Consider the following 17205-nt stretch of genomic DNA (forward strand, 5'->3'; position numbering starts at 1 on the left):
TGCTAAATGCTTCTTTGTAAGTAATTTACCACTTAATCCACAATAATTTTATCCTAAGGAGGACAGGACTGTCTGTCTCATCCTCTAGATAAGAAAACAGAAGCTAATAGAGGATAAGTGACTTACCAGTCACCAGCTGGTGAGTAGTGCCATCAGAATTGGAACCCAGGGCTGTGCTCCAATGTGACCCCAGCTGACTCAGGTATACAGGGTGTTCTAACCAGGGGCCAGTAAAAGCCCCTCTATCTCAGCGTTCCCTTCCCCTGGATGCTGTGGGACTCAGCTGGCTTGCTGGTTAAAATGCAGATTGCTGGGCCCCTCGTCAAAAAATGCCGATTCAGTGTCTGACATGGAGCCCAGGCTCTGCTGGGAAGGCTCAGGCGCACACTGTTTTTGGACAGTCCCTGCACTGCTTACTGAACAGAACGAGAGTTTTTTCTTTGTAATTCAGCTACAGGTGGACACAGCACCTTGTAGATGGGTATGAATGAACCTGACTTTGAAAAATCTAAAACCAGGAAGGTCAATTTATGTCTCCATATCAGGCTCAGCTGAGCAGCTCTGCAGGAGGCAGGTTTCCTTAACTGCATTATTATGAAGAAAGCCAAATAGTTAAGAAAAAATTACATAATATCCTTTATCTACCTAGTGTTACTACAAGGCACTAAACGAAATCTTGGTTTCCCAGCCTCCTCAAAGCAGAGGCTGGTGACGGGGATGATCGCAAATGCATTTATCAGCTGAGCACAGAGATGATGTCAATTAGCATAAACAATTTACTTGCATGATCTAGGCCACTTAATCTCTCAGCATCTCAGCTTCCTCACCTGTGAAATCTGGTGAGTGGAAGTGACGTGCTTAGAATGGTCCCCAGGACAACGATGCTTGCATCACTATCCTGAGGAGTGAAACCTGCCTGTACCAGTCATGGTCCAATTTTAGGATGAGAAAATGACTGCAGCTATTTCAAAGGACAGAAAGTGCGATACATTGGAGGGCCTGGAGGAATGGCTCTCAGAGCATCTCTAGGAGGCGGCCTCTGGCACTGTTGAGTTCAGGAGCGCACGCCATGTGAGCTAAGATGCAGAGTCAGGAGGCTCTGCTGCCACCAGCAGGAAGCTGGGGACTGGACAGAGCTGAGCTGAGCCACCAGGATGCCTTTCAACATCCATCAAGACAAGACTGGACACACTGCAAATCCCTCCTGGTTACCCTACTCATGAGTGAAAGCTGCATGTAAGCAATACAATGGCTCCCACCTCATCGCTGCTTTTTGAAACTTTTGGGCCTGTGTCTGTGATCACCAGCCTCCGAGCTGGCCCCCAGTGATCCCTGCCTTCCGGTGTTCACATCCTGGTGTAGTCCCTCCACAGGGGTGGTCTGTGTGACCGATCGTGTGTCACTGCCAAAGTTGGGTTGTAAAAGACACTGTGAATTCTATCATCAGTACACTCTCCGTTCTCGCCTTAGATCCCTTGCTCTAGGGAAACCCCTGGCCTTGCCTAGAGGACATCGTGCGGCCCTGTGGTGAAGCCCATGGGGTGAGGAGCTGAGTCCTCCTGCCTTCTGTGGGAGCGCAGCCCCCCGGCTGCAGACACCAGAGTCCCGGGGACATCTCAGCTTCGGGAGAGCCCTGAGCCGGAACAGCCCAGCTAAGCTGCTCGGGCTCGGGACCCTCGGAGCTAGGAGAGAGAGTGCACATTTCCTGCATTCGAGCCTGGGTTGTGGAGTGACTTGTTACTCGGTCACAGCTAACTGATGCGGCATCTAACTGGGAGGGCTTCACGCCTCCCGAACCCCAGCTGCAGGGACGTGAAGTCAGCCCTTGGCCGTCCAGCCCGCAGTGCGGGGCCGGGTGCCGGCGGGTGGGTTCAGTCCACACCCCGCCCACAGGAGACTGCCCCCGGCCACACGGTGGCCTCTGTGAGTAACAGGGGGTCCGGTGACCAACCTGTTTCAGAGAGCATCTTGCCACATCCCACCTCCATTTCCCGCTCACACCGCATCTTCCTCTCACTGTAGCTGCTGTCACCCACCCACAGTGATTCTCCCTCCGCCTCCGTCACGCAGAGAAACAGAGCTTCCACGCGGGGCTTCTACTAAGGAGGTCTCAGGATTCCCCGCTACGTGGGACCCGCCCCTCTAGGGGTTTCCAGCAGAGTGCAAATACCACAGCGACAAAACAAGCCTGGGGAAGTCACCAGGTTAGGACGTGAAGCCACTTTGATGAGCTGGTGGGCAAACCGCCTGAGCCGTTCTGCACCTGCCGGCGCCTGACAGGTGTCACAGGGCAGCTGGAGGGGACCTAGGTCATGGAACTAACGCAGAAGTTGTTCTCCTTGGCGGTTCTCGAAATGCCTCAAGGAAAACGGCCTCAGCTTTATGGAAACAAATCAGATGTCTCTGAAGGGCCCCGCGCGGGAGCAGGTAACCGGGTAGGAGGCAGCCGCAGCGCAGAGATGCCTGTGTCCGTTCCCCAGAACCAGGCGGGCCAGGGCGCAGGGAGCAAGGCGGGCAGTCCTCCCAGGGTCACGGCCAGGGTGCCCTCACGGAGGCCCCTCCTCGAGAAACTTGAATGAGGCTTCAGCAGAAGGGACAGAGGCTGTAAAAATGTGCCGGAGTAGATGCGTGAGTGAGAGGCCTGAGCAACTCACTGACCAAGTGGCTTTGTAACAGTTAAGCTGGTGGCGTGAGCATTTAATTTTCACTTAGGACTCGTATGTTTTCATTTTTATCTTTATTTTTTGGATAATCCTCACCTGAGGATAACTTTTTTCCATTGCTTTTTCAGAGTGGAAGGGAGGAAGGGAGGGGGAGAGAGAGAGAGAAACATCGATGTGAGAGAGCCACATCGACTGGTGGCCTCCCACACGTGCCCAACCCGGGGCAGAGAGTGAACCAAAAACCCAGGTACACGCCCTTGGCCGGGAATGGAACCTGCGGCCCTGTGGTCCACAGCTGATGCTCTAACCACTGAGAAACACTGCCCAGGGCAGGACTCATGTTTCTAATAAGGATTATTGTGAGGGATTTATTTCTTTATAAAGAAATATTTTTTGGAAAAGCAAAGATAAATAAGTATTATATTAATTTTCAGCTCTCTTACACTTTTTAATTTATTTTTTTAATTTAATTTTATTTATTTTTAGAGAGGAAGGGAGAGAGAGAAGCATCGATGTGAAAGAGAAACATCGATCGGCTGCCTCCAGCACATGCCCCAACCAGGGATTGAACCCTCAACCTGGGCATGTGCCCTGAATTGAACCCATCACCTTTTGGTGAGCCATACTGGCCAGGGCAGACTTTTTAAAAATAAAAGCTAAAAATGTCTAACTCAGAAACACACTGAACACAGCTATGGGTTACCAAGTGGTCATTGCTCTCTGTCCATAACCAGCATGTGATCTACCTTTACACAAACCCCACACACCCCAACATTCTAAACAGCTCATTGGGCTCAGAGTTTTAATTTCTGCACATCAGCTATCAAGCAGACACTCAGATGCTGTATCCTATGGCTTTGCCTGCCAGTTCAATTTCTGCAGTGCTGCATCTCTAGGTAGTGGTGAGCTTTGTCAGGGGAGAATTTTATTGTACTTAGACCCCATTCTGTTCTAAATCTGGCAGAATAAGGAAACATTATAATTGTTAGCTTCCCAAACTTACTGTGTTTAAAGCAAAAATGAAAATTGTTGCATGACACTAAAGTAGTGAATCCTAATAATCAATCAGACACCAATTATATCTAATCTGGTTGATTCTCTGTTCAGTTTTGAAGTAAAAGAACAGTATTGTATAATAGTATTAGAAGACTTTGTGTAAAAAGCAAGTTGTTGGAGAATTTGTAATTTTTTGGTCTCTGGGAAAGGAGCATCTTTGGTGGCATTATCAGACTTTCGGGGAACAACAAGAGCGTGTTATTATGCAAATACTGGGACCATTACACAGGCAAACTCTCCAAGAGCAATCTATTCATGGCCAGGACACAAATTGAGCCCCTCAATCCTTTTCAGAGCACCCCCAATCCTTTTCAGAGGATTAAGATGTGCAACATCACTGAAATTAATAATTATAATTTAGAGGGGACTTCCAAGGATGGTCTTCAAGATGCCAACAACCAACAGACTTGGACATCTCTGTATGGTCCCTCTCTTCCTTCCTCCCTCCCTTCCCTTCCTCTCTCTCTCTTAAATAACCCACTTCTTTAAATATACACACTCACAGATATAGGCATAGACATATATGAAGATATAGACAGAGACAGACATGTACATATACATATAGTAAAGTCTTCTGCCCACCTCTGTTCCATTCCAATCAGAGAAGTTATTTAATTGGTGAAAGTTTAGAAGCTGTTTAATGACAGAAAAATCACATTGCAAACATGGCCCAGAACAATGTCGTGCCTAGGATGGGGTCCCTTCCTCTCTTTCTTGGCTCAGAGGAGATGAATCAGCTTTCCTGAGATCTGCCAGCATCTAGACGAGCGCTGGAGAGAACAGATCTTTGAGAAACGGGCCTTAGAGACTAACACGTCCAACTCTGTATCTCCCATCAACTCTTGTCTTCATGATGATGAAAAAATCAGTGTTTTTGGCCTTTGATGCACAAGCTCTTGCTGCGGTGGCCTTGACTATGAGAAGGATGCTGCACACATGACCCTGCACACAGACACACACTTGGTGCAATGCACAAAGGTGGTCTTCATGGCCTATTTATAACAGCCAACAACAATGAAAGAGGAAAACAACCTGAATAAAAGTAAAAAAATTCCCCCAGTATAGTTACAACTAAGAAAATTGTGATGCTTATGAATTGTTCGTGTTAGTTTAGGCTCTTTTGGTTCTAAGGTTAACTCAAATCAGCAGAAGTAGGAAAGCTATATTAAAATGGGGTGACAGGGGAGGCTTGACCAGCAAAGAACAGGAGCTGGGGTTCGGTCAGGCCCCATGAGGACAGCAGCTGGGTCCGACGCAGTTCCAGGGCGTCAGGGGCACGGGGTCAAGGGCCTTCACTGCACTATTCTGTCATCACCAGCGTCAGCTGCTCGCCCTGCTCTGCTCCGTTCCCAACTTGCCCAACGAAACCAGGGGCCTCATCCATCACCAGGAATCTCTTCTCTCCATCTCACAGCTTCTGCTTTTCTCCGTAGTTTCAATTTATTTCTGCTATTCATAGCATTTGATTCCTTATGACTCCACCTTGCCAGGACCCATCATGATACTACTGCTTCTTCCATTTAAACTTTAACTTTCATTGGCAAGTGACAGATTTTATGTTTGATGTTTCTAAGAGAGAAGCTGGCCAGGCTGGTGAAGGGCGGTCCCTCCACTAGGTTGAGCCTCTGGCGGCCGGGCCTCCTCGCAGGTGCCGCTGAGCCTCGGGGTTGCTGCCTCGGGGGAGTCGCCTCCAGGGAAAGGGGGGTTTTATGTTAGAGAGGCGAGGCTGGGTAGGCTGCTCCTCCGAAGGAAACTGTGAGCAAGTACTTCTCAGAGACTCTGAGAGTGGCACACACCATAACTGGCATTTCTGATGCAAACTTGCTCTAGGGCCATGAAAGCATGAGAGTTGCCCACATGGTGTCTGCAGACACTTCCATAGGGACTCAATTGGTCCAATTTGTCAAGAGGGTGATTGGGAATATATATGAAATAACTTAATGCTCATAGACTGTCCAATAATGCCACATCTAAAATTTTATGCCACGGGAACTATCAGAGATGAACATAAAGATCTACATGTAAGGGTCTTCATCAGGGGACTGATTATATTAGAAAATATTCAAAAAGAAAATTAATTAAGCTATGCTATATACAGGGTAGGGCAAGGTAGGTTTACAGTTGTTTGTATGGAAAATAATACAATAATTAATACATGATAATTCAAGAATAAACTCTGCATTTCACGTACTCACAACTGCAAACCTACTTTTGCCCCACCCTGCATAGATGTGGTAGAATATTATACAGGTATTAAAAATGGTGGTGTAGACAATATGTAATAGGAGGGATTTTCAGGCCGTGAAGTGAGAAACACAGATGTGAAATAGTAGTGTAATAAGAAAGGTATCTGGTCTTCGTCTTCAGTTCTTGGCACAGAGCTCCCAAAACCCGTGGAGCTCCCTCAGGGACAGGTGTATCCTTTGTTATTCATACGAGCCGAGCCCCCTTCCATCCTGCCTCAGTTGCTGAGAAGAGGAGGGGGGGCTGGACATTAAGCTCCATAAAAACTCTTGAGCAAGGTTCCGAATTGGCAAGCACGTCCATGTGCTGGGCGAGGGGTGCACCCCGCCTCCACCGGGACAGGAGCGCCCGCACTCGGGACCCCCGGACTCCACCCTGCGTACCTCCCCAGCAGGCTGTCCATTCGCGTCCTTTGTGACACACTGGGGAGGGAGTACAGTGCTTCCTGAGCTCTGAGAGCCACGGTAGCAAATGAGCCAGCCTGAGAGCCTCTGGTTTATAGCCCGTTGGTCAGAAGTGTGGGTGGCCTCCCTCAGGACTTGCAACTGGCATTTGAAGTGGGAGCAGCCCTGAATCTTTAAAAATATATCTTTATTGATTTCAGAGAGAGGAAAGGAGAGGGAGAGAGAGAGGGAGAAACATCAAGGATGAGAGAGTCATTGATCTGCTGCAGCCCGCAACCCGGGCATGTGCCCTGACCCGGAATCGAACCTCGATCGCCTGGATCCTAGGTCGACGCTCAACCGCTGAGCCACGCCCAGCCCGGCATGAATCTTTAAACCTATGGGGTGTGATGATAACTCAGCAGAGTGTCAGAATTGTGTTGAATTGTAGGGTACAGAGTTGTGTCAGAGAATTGGTTGTTGGTGTTGGAAAACATTCTCCAATTTGTAACATTTAGACAACATTCCCTAATTTTATTTATAAACACAGAGAGCGAGAGAGAGGGAGGGAGAGGGAGAGGGAGAGGGAGAGGGAGAGGGAGAGGGAGAGGGAGAGGGAGAGGGAGAGGGAGAGGGAGAGGGAGAGGGAGAGGGAGAAAGGATGGAGGTCTCTGCATCAAAAATTTAATTATGGTTACTTCTAAAGGGAGTTTCTTTTATGAAGTTATTATTTTTATAGCCAGAAGCAATTTACCTTTAAAATTAATGTTTACACAGAGTTTGTGACAATGCTTATTTTATAATGTTAAATGAAAACAAGAATACAGAATTGAACATTGTACATAGTTACAACTATGTTAAAAATGTGGAGCAAAAGACAGGAAACACACTTCAGGGTAAAGATGTCTGTCTCTGGGTGGTGAGCCTACAGGCAACTCTTCTTTCTACTTTACTGTATTTTCCTTGCTTTTCTAAAATGGGCATATGTCAATTTTAAACTGTCTTTTTTAAACTTAAGGAACAATCAGAGAGATTAAAAGACCTATCGCAGGGCAGAGTTGTCAGGAGACGAGCTGGGCTTGGAGGCGGGTAACTGACTAGGGTGCAAGACACAGCGACATGCTACCCAGATCCCCTTCAGGAGCAACTTACTCCCCCAGCTGCTGGAAGTGCTGCCACAAGAGAGGCCTCAAATGTTGACGTGCCCACGTTGAAAAGGTCACCCGTGCAAGGTCACACACCCTTTACAGGGTGGCTCACACCCAGTGACAGAAGGTTACAAAGGAACCCAGTTGGGACAGCTCTACAGGGCCACCCCAGCTCCTCAGGGGAGCCATATCACAGCTTGAGGTCTCCCTGTGCCCAATTCTGTTTCCTTCCCCTCCCTTCCATGGGTGTGGCTCCTCAGAGCTCTCCCAGTTAACATCCTGCACAATAACCTCCATCTCAGGGTCAGCTTTGCAGGGAACCCAACCTGTGACAGTTGGTATCAGGAGTGGCTGGAGAAATCTGACACTAAGGAGATATAGGAGCTGGATCGCCTGCCACCAGACTGATTAAACCCCATCGCTGGCAGGAGGTGGGGTCCAGGCACTTCTGGCACAAGACTGCTGGAGCTTCCAACGGTGGTGAAACGGGTGGCATAGCGGTGGCAGGGAACGAGGCAGCCGGTGGGGGGTGCGCAGCGTCACACACATGAAGAATCCGAGGGAAATCGCTGCTAAACAGACAACAGAACTGGGTGGCTCCTGCTGAAGCTGACTGGCTTCTCGAAAAGGGTAAAAGCTGAGAGGGGTTAACCAGCAAGTAAAAGAGGTTTGGAAGCCGAGGGCCTTCTCAGGAGTATGCACTGTAAAGAGGCTCTCATCCGCCGCGCTGGGAGGGTAGCCTGGGCCGAAGGCAAGGCCAAGAACTTGATCTCCAGAGCAGAGCTTCAAGGAGGGTTACACTTTCTAACAGGGCAGGCCACGGCCTGGGCCCTGGAGGGGGAGGAATGGGACCCTGCAACATGGGATGACACCTGGGTCGATGCTGCTGAGAAACTCGAAAGCCCAGACTCTGCTGACCCCTCTGGCCTACAGAAGTGGCCCCTCTTCCCTGGCCCTTTGCTTGAAGATGGTGCCATAAAACTTGTGTTTCTCTCAGGTCCTGACCCGCCTCCCCTTCTGGCTGCAAGTCTTACGATGAGGGTTAGGTCACGACATCACCAGCCAGGGGCAGGCTGGGCCTGGGAAGGGGGAAAGGGCCTATGTGCCCCAGAGGAATGGGGTGGGACTCCAAGGGTGCTGGAGCGAGGGGCGGACCATGAGGGTTGATGAAGGAAATTGTATTGCTTTGGGAGCTCTCTCCTAGTCTCCGGATGGAACATCCAGGGAGGGTCCTCAGGAGATGGTACTGACGTTACTAGGATGGCCTCTAGCAGTGGAAGAGGCGACAGACGCACTAAGTGAGGTAGAAATGTGGATGGCGGAAGAGATGGGGCTGCTCAGAGCAGTGCACATGCTCAGGTGCTACACCGCCTGAGGCTGCAAAACTCTGCAGGGGAATGTGCAGCAGAGAAGTCCCGGGAACCCCTGGTCCCAGGGCGTGAAGGGAGGCTCTGGGGCGAGGCTGCAGCAGCTCCCAGGCGCTCAGGGGTGGCTCTGCAGGAGGTGCTGCCGTGGAGCAGGACTCCAAAACAACAGTGCCCGCTTCTGGGCATGTCACCGTGCCAGGTCAGGGCAGTTATCACAGAGGGTGTCCCGGTCGGAGGGGAGCCAGGGGGCTTGGCCCACAGTTAGGGAAATAGAGAACATGGAGCCCTTAGAGGCAAAATAGGTGGGCAGCCTGTAAAGAGAGCACTCCACCTGTGCAATCCAAGAACCGGGGGGAGAGAAGCAGCAGCCGAGGGCGATGCCTCGGTTCTGCTCAGTTTCTAGACCTGATCTAGATTGTGGGTCCGGAGCGACTGACTGAAGAAGGGTCTGGGGCCCCAGGAGGGAGAGAGGAAAGGAGGAAAGGAGGAAAGGAGGAAAGGAGGAAAGGAGGAAAGGAGAGAGGCAGGCCAACTGGCCAGCCCTGCATCACCACTGCAAGTGTACACCAGTAATGACGGCTCAGGTCTTCCCCCAAGGGACCTATGGTCTTTACTGGGATAACTGTGTGCTGGAGAAAGGCAAATACCCAACCATCTGAGGACTATTGGACACGGGCCAAGCTGGCACTGTGGAGCCACAAAGCAATGTGCCTTAATTAGGATCATAAGGGAGCCGAGTAATAAACGGAGTCCTGGCTGAGGCTCACTGGGTCTATGGAGCCCCCTACCACATGGTCCTTTCCTGGTCCTTAAATGTCTAATGGCAATAGACACTGAAAGTCAGAGCAGCATCCTCGCTTGGTCCTTGGCCTGTGAGGTGAGCGCTGTCGGAGGGAAAAAGCCAGGCTGTGCCCCTGAGATCACTGTCCCTCCCCTAGCCGAGCGAGTAAAGGGGCTGGAAAACTTCTTATACAAAGGGTTGGGTGGTAAATATCATAGGTTTTTCTGGCCAAGAAGCAATATCCTCAACTCCTTGAGCAACTGTTTCCCCCAAAACGCTAATAGATTCTTTTTACATTTTACATTTAAAAATGTAAAACCATTCTTAGATCTCAGGCTGTGTAAAAACAGACAGAAGGCTGGAGACACTATAGCGTGGTCTCTGTCAAGTTCACCATTTTTAAAACAGGCCCAAGTGGACTGTGAGATCCCTGGGGAGGCACAAATGAAATATAATTGTTCTCTGGGTCAGATAGTGCCTGGGACAGTGGATTATTGAATCTGGACACATCTGAAGTTTATTTACTTTTTTTCAAAACTAAGAGGTTTGCCCCCAGCAGAATAAACTTAGATGAAAACTATTTAGCCCGGGGGTCTAGCTTCTGCATTAAATTACATGCAAAGTTCCGTGTGCAGGTGTGTTTTCCTGTGAGACGGCGTAGCTTCCTCCACAGGCCCAGAGACCCTGGGAGGGGCTGCGGCGGGTGGTGCCCGGCCTCCCCGCAGCTCGGGTGGAGGATGGCTGCTGCCTCCCCAGCGATGACGCCCCATCAGCACAAGGCCTCTGGGCTGCCCCGGCCTCCGGGGGCTTCGGGCATCCGAGGGACCCAGGGGCAGAGCTGCCCGGTGCGAAGCTGAGTTCAGTTATTCACTCTACTGCTCAGGCCGTGAAAGAAATGAACAGGAGCCGGGGCGCTCGGTGCTTCTTGGAGGGCGCGCTGGGGCCAAGTGTAGCCTGGCTCATTCCCTCTCACTCGGCTTCACCAGCCCTTCCTCTCACCGAGGAGCCCTTCCGCACCCCAAGAACAAAAGGAAAATCACAAGTTCCGACTCTTTCCACGCTGCCTGCTGGGAAGGAGCCAAAGGCAGGTGTCACGGCCACGTGCTGGTGCTGCCAGCCGCAGGGGTGGCTCTGCCCCAAGCAAGGGTCCAGGGGCTGCTGCGCTTCTGGCCGGGAAGAGACTGGCCCACAGGGGAGAACGTGCCCAAGAACCCCAGTGGGAAGCACCAGCTTAGCCTGTGCCTGGCTGTGGTGTCAGCTGCCACTTGGCTAGACGGAGGGTGGCCCCTTCCCGGGCAGCTCGTAGCTCTCCGACTGACACTTAGCGCACTACCTTGTAGCTGCCTAAGAGTCTCTCTGGGCCATTTATTCGGCCTGGGCTCAGGAAATGGCAGCTCGCGATGTGTTTGGTCAATGAATTAGTGACTGAATTTTAATGGACAGTGGCGAAAAATCCCTCAGCCTTGTTTATTCTCTTTTCCACCCTGAGTCTTTGCCTCTCAAACTGAGAGAGAAAGGGAATATCTTCTCCCACTGCTGAACCCAGAAGCCCCAAGAAGAAAGCATTCCTCCCAAGTCTGACCCGCAACGGCATTCAATAATGCTTCCAATTCAGCTACAACGATTATCATGCAAAATAATCTGGCATTATTTAAGAATCAGTTTTGGGCTTCCATCTTTTATATTACCAAGTTAATAATTCAAAAGGCTTTCACTGAGTGTATCCGTCAGGATAGGCAGGCATCAGCTAATCCCCTCTCTAAAGAGACGAATAATAAATATTTTCTGCTTTCCAGGCCATGTGGTCTCTGTCACATCAATTCATCACTGTCACTACAGCATGAAAGCAGCTATGTGTACATGTGGTGGGTGTATGTAAGCGGGTGTAGCTGTATTCCAATAAGACTTTATTTACAAACACAAGTAGGGGGCCAAATTTGGCCCACAAGCAGTAGTTTGCCAACCCCTAAACTAGGCTAGGCCATAGTTACAAACACCACCAAAATCTCGGAGCCCAAACGTGGGGAAAGTTTATTCCTCCCTCAGGCTATGTGGGTTTGGTCTCCAACAGGAGTTGGTGGAGCCAAGCAGGGCTTTGCCCCACAAAGTTACTCTGTACCATTCAATACCATCTCTGGGGCGGGTTCGGGTTCCCACAGCAGGAGACCAGGAGCCAACAAGTCAAGCTCTGGCAAATAAGTATCTTAGCCCGGAGGGGACACACATCACTTCTACCTTCATATCCTGGTCCAGAACTCATCACCCGGCCATGCCTAAATTCAAGGATGGGAAAATTACAATCCAAAATTAGAGGAGAGCTGAACACTGGTGAATCACAGTACTTTCTACTATCATTTATCTGGGAGAAGAAAGCGCTTAAAGGAGGCCTCTGCCTGAGGGCAGATGAGACAGACATGCGTGCACAGAGCTGGTGCAAGGCCGCCGCGGGCACGAGTGGGGTCTACAGTCCCTTTAGCCGCAAGCTCTGTAATGGAATTTATGTGTGATAAAAACACAGCACATGGCGAGTGTAACAGGACGGGCACTCTAGTTACTTACACGCTCGATGGGAAGTGCAGATTCCGAGGGCCTGAAGTGGGAAAGGATTCTCCCTGCGCATCGGTGGTGCCAGCCTATTTCTGGAGGGAAAGGAGCAGAGGAGACAGCAAACAGCCTTCCAGCAGGCAAAAGTCACCATGGAAATGTTCAAAATATCAAATAATTACCTGGGAAACCACAGGTTATGAAGGACAAACATTTAGCCCAAGCAAATTTTACACCATGCCAGCCACAGATTCCAGGAAGCTCTCCTTTTGAACATCCAAATATAGCTTTGGGTGGGGGGATCCTAGTCAAATTCATTTCCTAAATAGGGAAAAAGCTGGAATATGAAAAGCCTGGAGTGAGGCTATCAGTGGAAGGGAAAGGAAGAGACAAACACACGTGGCACATTGTGCCCTAATCCATCCTTGCCCTCAAGGCTGGGGGTGGCTTGTGGCACCCCAGCCAGCCCAGAGCAAAGAGAACTGCCGAGGCAGGCGCAGCTCAGGATTTAGGGGGATGGTTCACCTGCTTAATGAAACAATCCATTTTGTCAGTTCCCAAGAATGCTTACCTTCCCCCCGGAGACTTCCAAGAATTAATTAATACTAAATGCCTGTCCGGCCCTTTGCCAATGGAAGGATTTTTTTCATCTGAAAGGTCAGTGTAAGCACAAAGAGAAGACTTTGGCTTCATTTGATAAATACTCCATCTGATGACAAGCAAAAATGACCTTGCCATGTGCAAAACAAGAGCGAGAGAGGCCTTTCTATTAAAAAAAAAAAAAAAGGTGCCATCTCCACGCCACCCAGAATGCAGCTACACACAGGCATGAGCACAGCAGATACTTCATAGATCTGACTATGTGACGATAATGTATGAACTGTTAGGTGCACAGCTAAAGACAGGAACTTGCCATTTCCTTCAAGAAACACCTTTGGATCTGCAACAAGCATCAGCAGCATGTGGCTATTCCTTGGCATTACAGTGGAACAACTGATATACATAACAATCCAAAGTGGTCTGTTGTCTAGAGGAGGTGCAGGGGTGGGAGGGCCTTCCCTGGACTTAGTCAAGCTGCAAAGTCCGAGGGAACCGTCCCCGAGGCTGCCCTGGTTTCTGCCCCCACCTGCAAGTTCAGGGGGTTCCCAAAACTACCCCCAGTGCCACTAGTTCATGGGAAGGAGCACAAAACTCACCGACAGCTGTTATACTCACAGCTATTTTATTTATTTATTACAGGGAAAGGATTAGAACCAGCCAAAGGAAGACATACAGGGGGCAGAACCCAGGGGATTCAAACACAACTCCTCGGTTGACCTCAGGACCAATCACCCTCTCGGCGCCATGTGTGACAATGCATGGAGTACTGCCACCCGGGAAACTCAAGCTTTGGTGCCCGAGATGTTGGGGCTTCATTACATAGGTGTGTTTGGTTGTCTGGGTGCCCACATGGTTGGACTCAGTTCTGTCCCCCCATATCACACGGCCAAGGAGCCCGTCATGAGTTAGCTCATTAGCATAAACTTGCAGGTGTGTCCCCAGAGGCTCACCATGAATAACAGACTCTGCTACCACTCAGGGAGCTCCCAGGGTTTAGAGGTTACCTCCCAGGGGCCAGGGACAAAGGTCAGGCCTCTCTTTGGGTAGGACCAACTTCCTTACTATGCAAGTCCCAAAAGAGAAGACAGAGACCCCAGCAGCTTTGCCTGGGAAGTCTGCAGGGGGCGGAGTGTCCAGGAGTGCGACGGGGAAATGATCATGTCCCCGTGGGACAAGTCAGGGGATTGTCTAGGAGTCACTCCTCCTCCTGCGTCCTTGGACGTCACAGTTTCCCACAACATGCTTCCAAACCTGCAGTCGTGTCCCCGCCCCCCCGCTCGCCACTTGCCCTCACTCACAGCGACGTTCCTTCACCAGCTTCCCGTTCTTCCTGAGGTGTGACCACTCTTAGAACCGTCTGCGAGCCTGGCCGGGCGTGGCTCAGCGGTTGAGCGTTGACCTAGGATCCAGGCGATCGGGTTCGATTCCCGGTCAGGGCACATGCGCGGGGTGCGGGCTCGATCAATGACTCTCTCATCATTGATGTTTCTGTCTCTCCCTCTCCCTCTCTTTTCCTCTCTCTGAAATCAATAAAGACATAAAAAAAAAAAAAAGTCTGCGAGAAGCAGGCACTTTCATTCACTGCTGGTGGGAATGCAGAACGGTTCAGCCACTTTGGAAAAGAGCTTGGCAGTTTCTTACAAAATTTAAAATACTCTTACCGTAGAATCCAGCAACTGTGCCCCTTGGTAGATGCCCGAAGGAATTGAAAACTTTTGTCCACACAACGTAGATTCATCGACTGTAGCAAGTGTACCTCTCTGGGGGGGTGTAGATAGTGCGGGAAGCTACTCATGTGCAGCGCAGGGAGTATTTGGGGACTCGCCTTTGCTATGAACCTAAGTCTGCTCTAAAAATGAAGTGCGTTATTAACCAGAGGGAGGAGTTTCTATTTCCTCCTGTTAGATCTAGGTGGGTTGGATTCTGCCTGACATCCAGGGCTAGGTCAGCAAAGCGGGTGCCACTCACCTCTAGAGCCTTAAGCAGCCATGTGAAATATCTGACTGCGTGGAGGCAGCCATGCCATGTAGAAGTCCAGGCCACCCCCAGGGGCCAGATGTGGGTGTGCCAGCTGCAGCCCCAGCTGAGGTCCCAGCTGACAGCCAGCACCATTGTGACTGTAGATGCCTCCGAGTGATTCAGCTCCAGCCACGCAAGGCCCCTCCTAGGCATGGCCTCGGGCATGGGGAAGCAGAGACAAGCTGTGCCTGTTGTGTTCTGTCCAAATTCCTGGCCCACAGAGTTTATGAGCATAGTAAAGAAGGTGCTCTGTGTTTGATTTTGGAATGGTTTGTTACACGGCAACGGTAGCTTAAACATGACAGTCTCATAGAGCAGCGATTGGCAGAACATTCCAGAACCAATCTGTGTGGTCCCACCTCTGACTGCCTCGGTACCATTGTGCAAGAGATTTCATTTCTTTGTGCCTCAGTTTTCTCTTTTCTAAAATGGAGATGCACCCTAGCTAGTTTGGCTCAGCGGTTAGAGCGTCAGCCCGTGGACTGAGGGTCTCGGGTTTGATTCCTGTCAAGGGCATGTACCTGGGTTGCAGATGCGTGCAGGAGGCAACCAATCGATGGGCCTCTCTCACATCGATGTCTTTCTCTCGCTCCTCTCCTTCCATTCTTTTTGAAAAACAATGGAAAAAATATCCTCACGTGAGAATTAAAAAATAAAATTAAAATAAAATAAAACAAAATAATAATAAAATAAAATAAAACGTAGATTCTATTAGTACCTATCTCGAGAAGGTTACTGTGAGCATTCAGTGACTTTAAAATCACTTAGAACACTCCCTGGCACCCAGTAAACCCTCCATGAATGTCATTGTCAGCCACTGCATTCCAAAGCCTTCTCTGACCACACCCACTCACGGGGATCTCTCTTCTCTGTCATGCCCTCAGCTGGCACTGTTCATCTCTCCTCAGGATGACCCAAGTCATTCAAGTGTGTTTTCTCTCCCTGACTAGGTTGCTGCTATTTTCAAGGCATAGAACCAGCATGCATTTGGCATCCCAACAGCACTGGACACAGAGCTTTGCATAGAATAGAAGCTCTACAAGCATCTGTTTAATAAGAAGGAACAATGCAGACAAGCACACACATGGCTCTTATTGTCTTATTAGCTCGGGGCTGCCAGAAACGGGGCAGGCAGCACTGCTCCATTCTCAGCAGCGTGGCCTAAGACCCCCCTCTCCCTGACAATGCTCCTCGGGTACCACCCATCTCATTTACTCTCCGGTGTTCCAGTTCCTTGAGTTAGTTCCTTTCACCCCAGTGTCAAAAGCACTGAAATCCCTGATTGAATTTCCTGATGAGCCATTTGGACCAGGGAATCCACACTTGTGGAAATTCTTGTTATTGCCCAGGTGCCATGGGTGTGGGCAAATGGTCACGGCCAGACTGTTGCTGGTGCGCTGGGTTCTTTGATGTGAGCATCTGGAAAGTAAATTGGCACTAGGCATTGAAACCCTTAAAAATGTACACCTGAGAATTTGTTTTCAAGAAATAAGGTGTGTATGAGGGAATGGGCTCAGTTTTGTGGCTGGGGTGTCATCACAGTACTAGCTTTAACAGCAAAGGAAAATGAGGTGCAGCTAGATGCCCAGCAATAGAGGCTGGTCAGCCGTGCCATGGTGCACTCACACGCCGCATGCTCTTCCGTCATTCAACAGACGTTCATCAGCTGTGTCTGCCCTGCACCACCTCCCGCCCTGGAGGTGAGAGAGTGCAGTGAACAGAACACACAGGCAGCCTGGCTTTGCGGAGCCCGCACGCTGGGTTGGGGGAGGGGATAAAGGCTACAAACACAATGCATTTTTTATGTAAGTACAATAGGTGGCATATTGGAGGGGGATATTGGGCTGTGGGGAAAAATTGAGCAGGGCAGGAAGATGGGAAACGTGTGTGGGAAGGGCTTGGAGAGCAGCTGGAAAATATCAAATAGGGCAGTCGGAGAAGGTCTCATTGAGAGGATGGCATTTAAGCAAAAACTTAGAGACAAGGAAGCAAGCTTTGCTGATATGAGATGGGGGGGCAGTTCTAGAAAGAAGCCACTGCGACTGAAGTGGAGAGAGCAAGAGGGGAAGAGAGGTAGGTAAGGGGAGGCAGATGGCATAAGGGCTGTTATCACGGTGAGAACTTCCAAGTGTGCCCGGTGGAGGGAGGAGCCTGTGGGGGAGGGGCCTGTGGGGGAGGGGCCTATAGGGGAGGAGCCTGTGGGAGAGGAGCTTTGGAGGGAGGAGCCTGTGGAGGGAGGAGCCTTGGGGGAGGAGCCTGTGGAGGGAGGAGCCTTGGGGGAGGAGCCTGTAGAGGGAGGAGCCTGTGGAGGGAGGAGCCTTGGGGGAGGAGCCTGTGGAGGGAGGAGCCTGTGGAGGGAGGAGCCTATAGGGGAGGAGCCTGTAAGGGAGGAGCCTGTGG

The sequence above is a fragment of the Miniopterus natalensis genome, chromosome 9 (assembly GCF_054644295.1).
Source record: "Miniopterus natalensis isolate mMinNat1 chromosome 9, mMinNat1.hap1, whole genome shotgun sequence".
NCBI lineage: Eukaryota > Metazoa > Chordata > Mammalia > Chiroptera > Miniopteridae > Miniopterus > Miniopterus natalensis.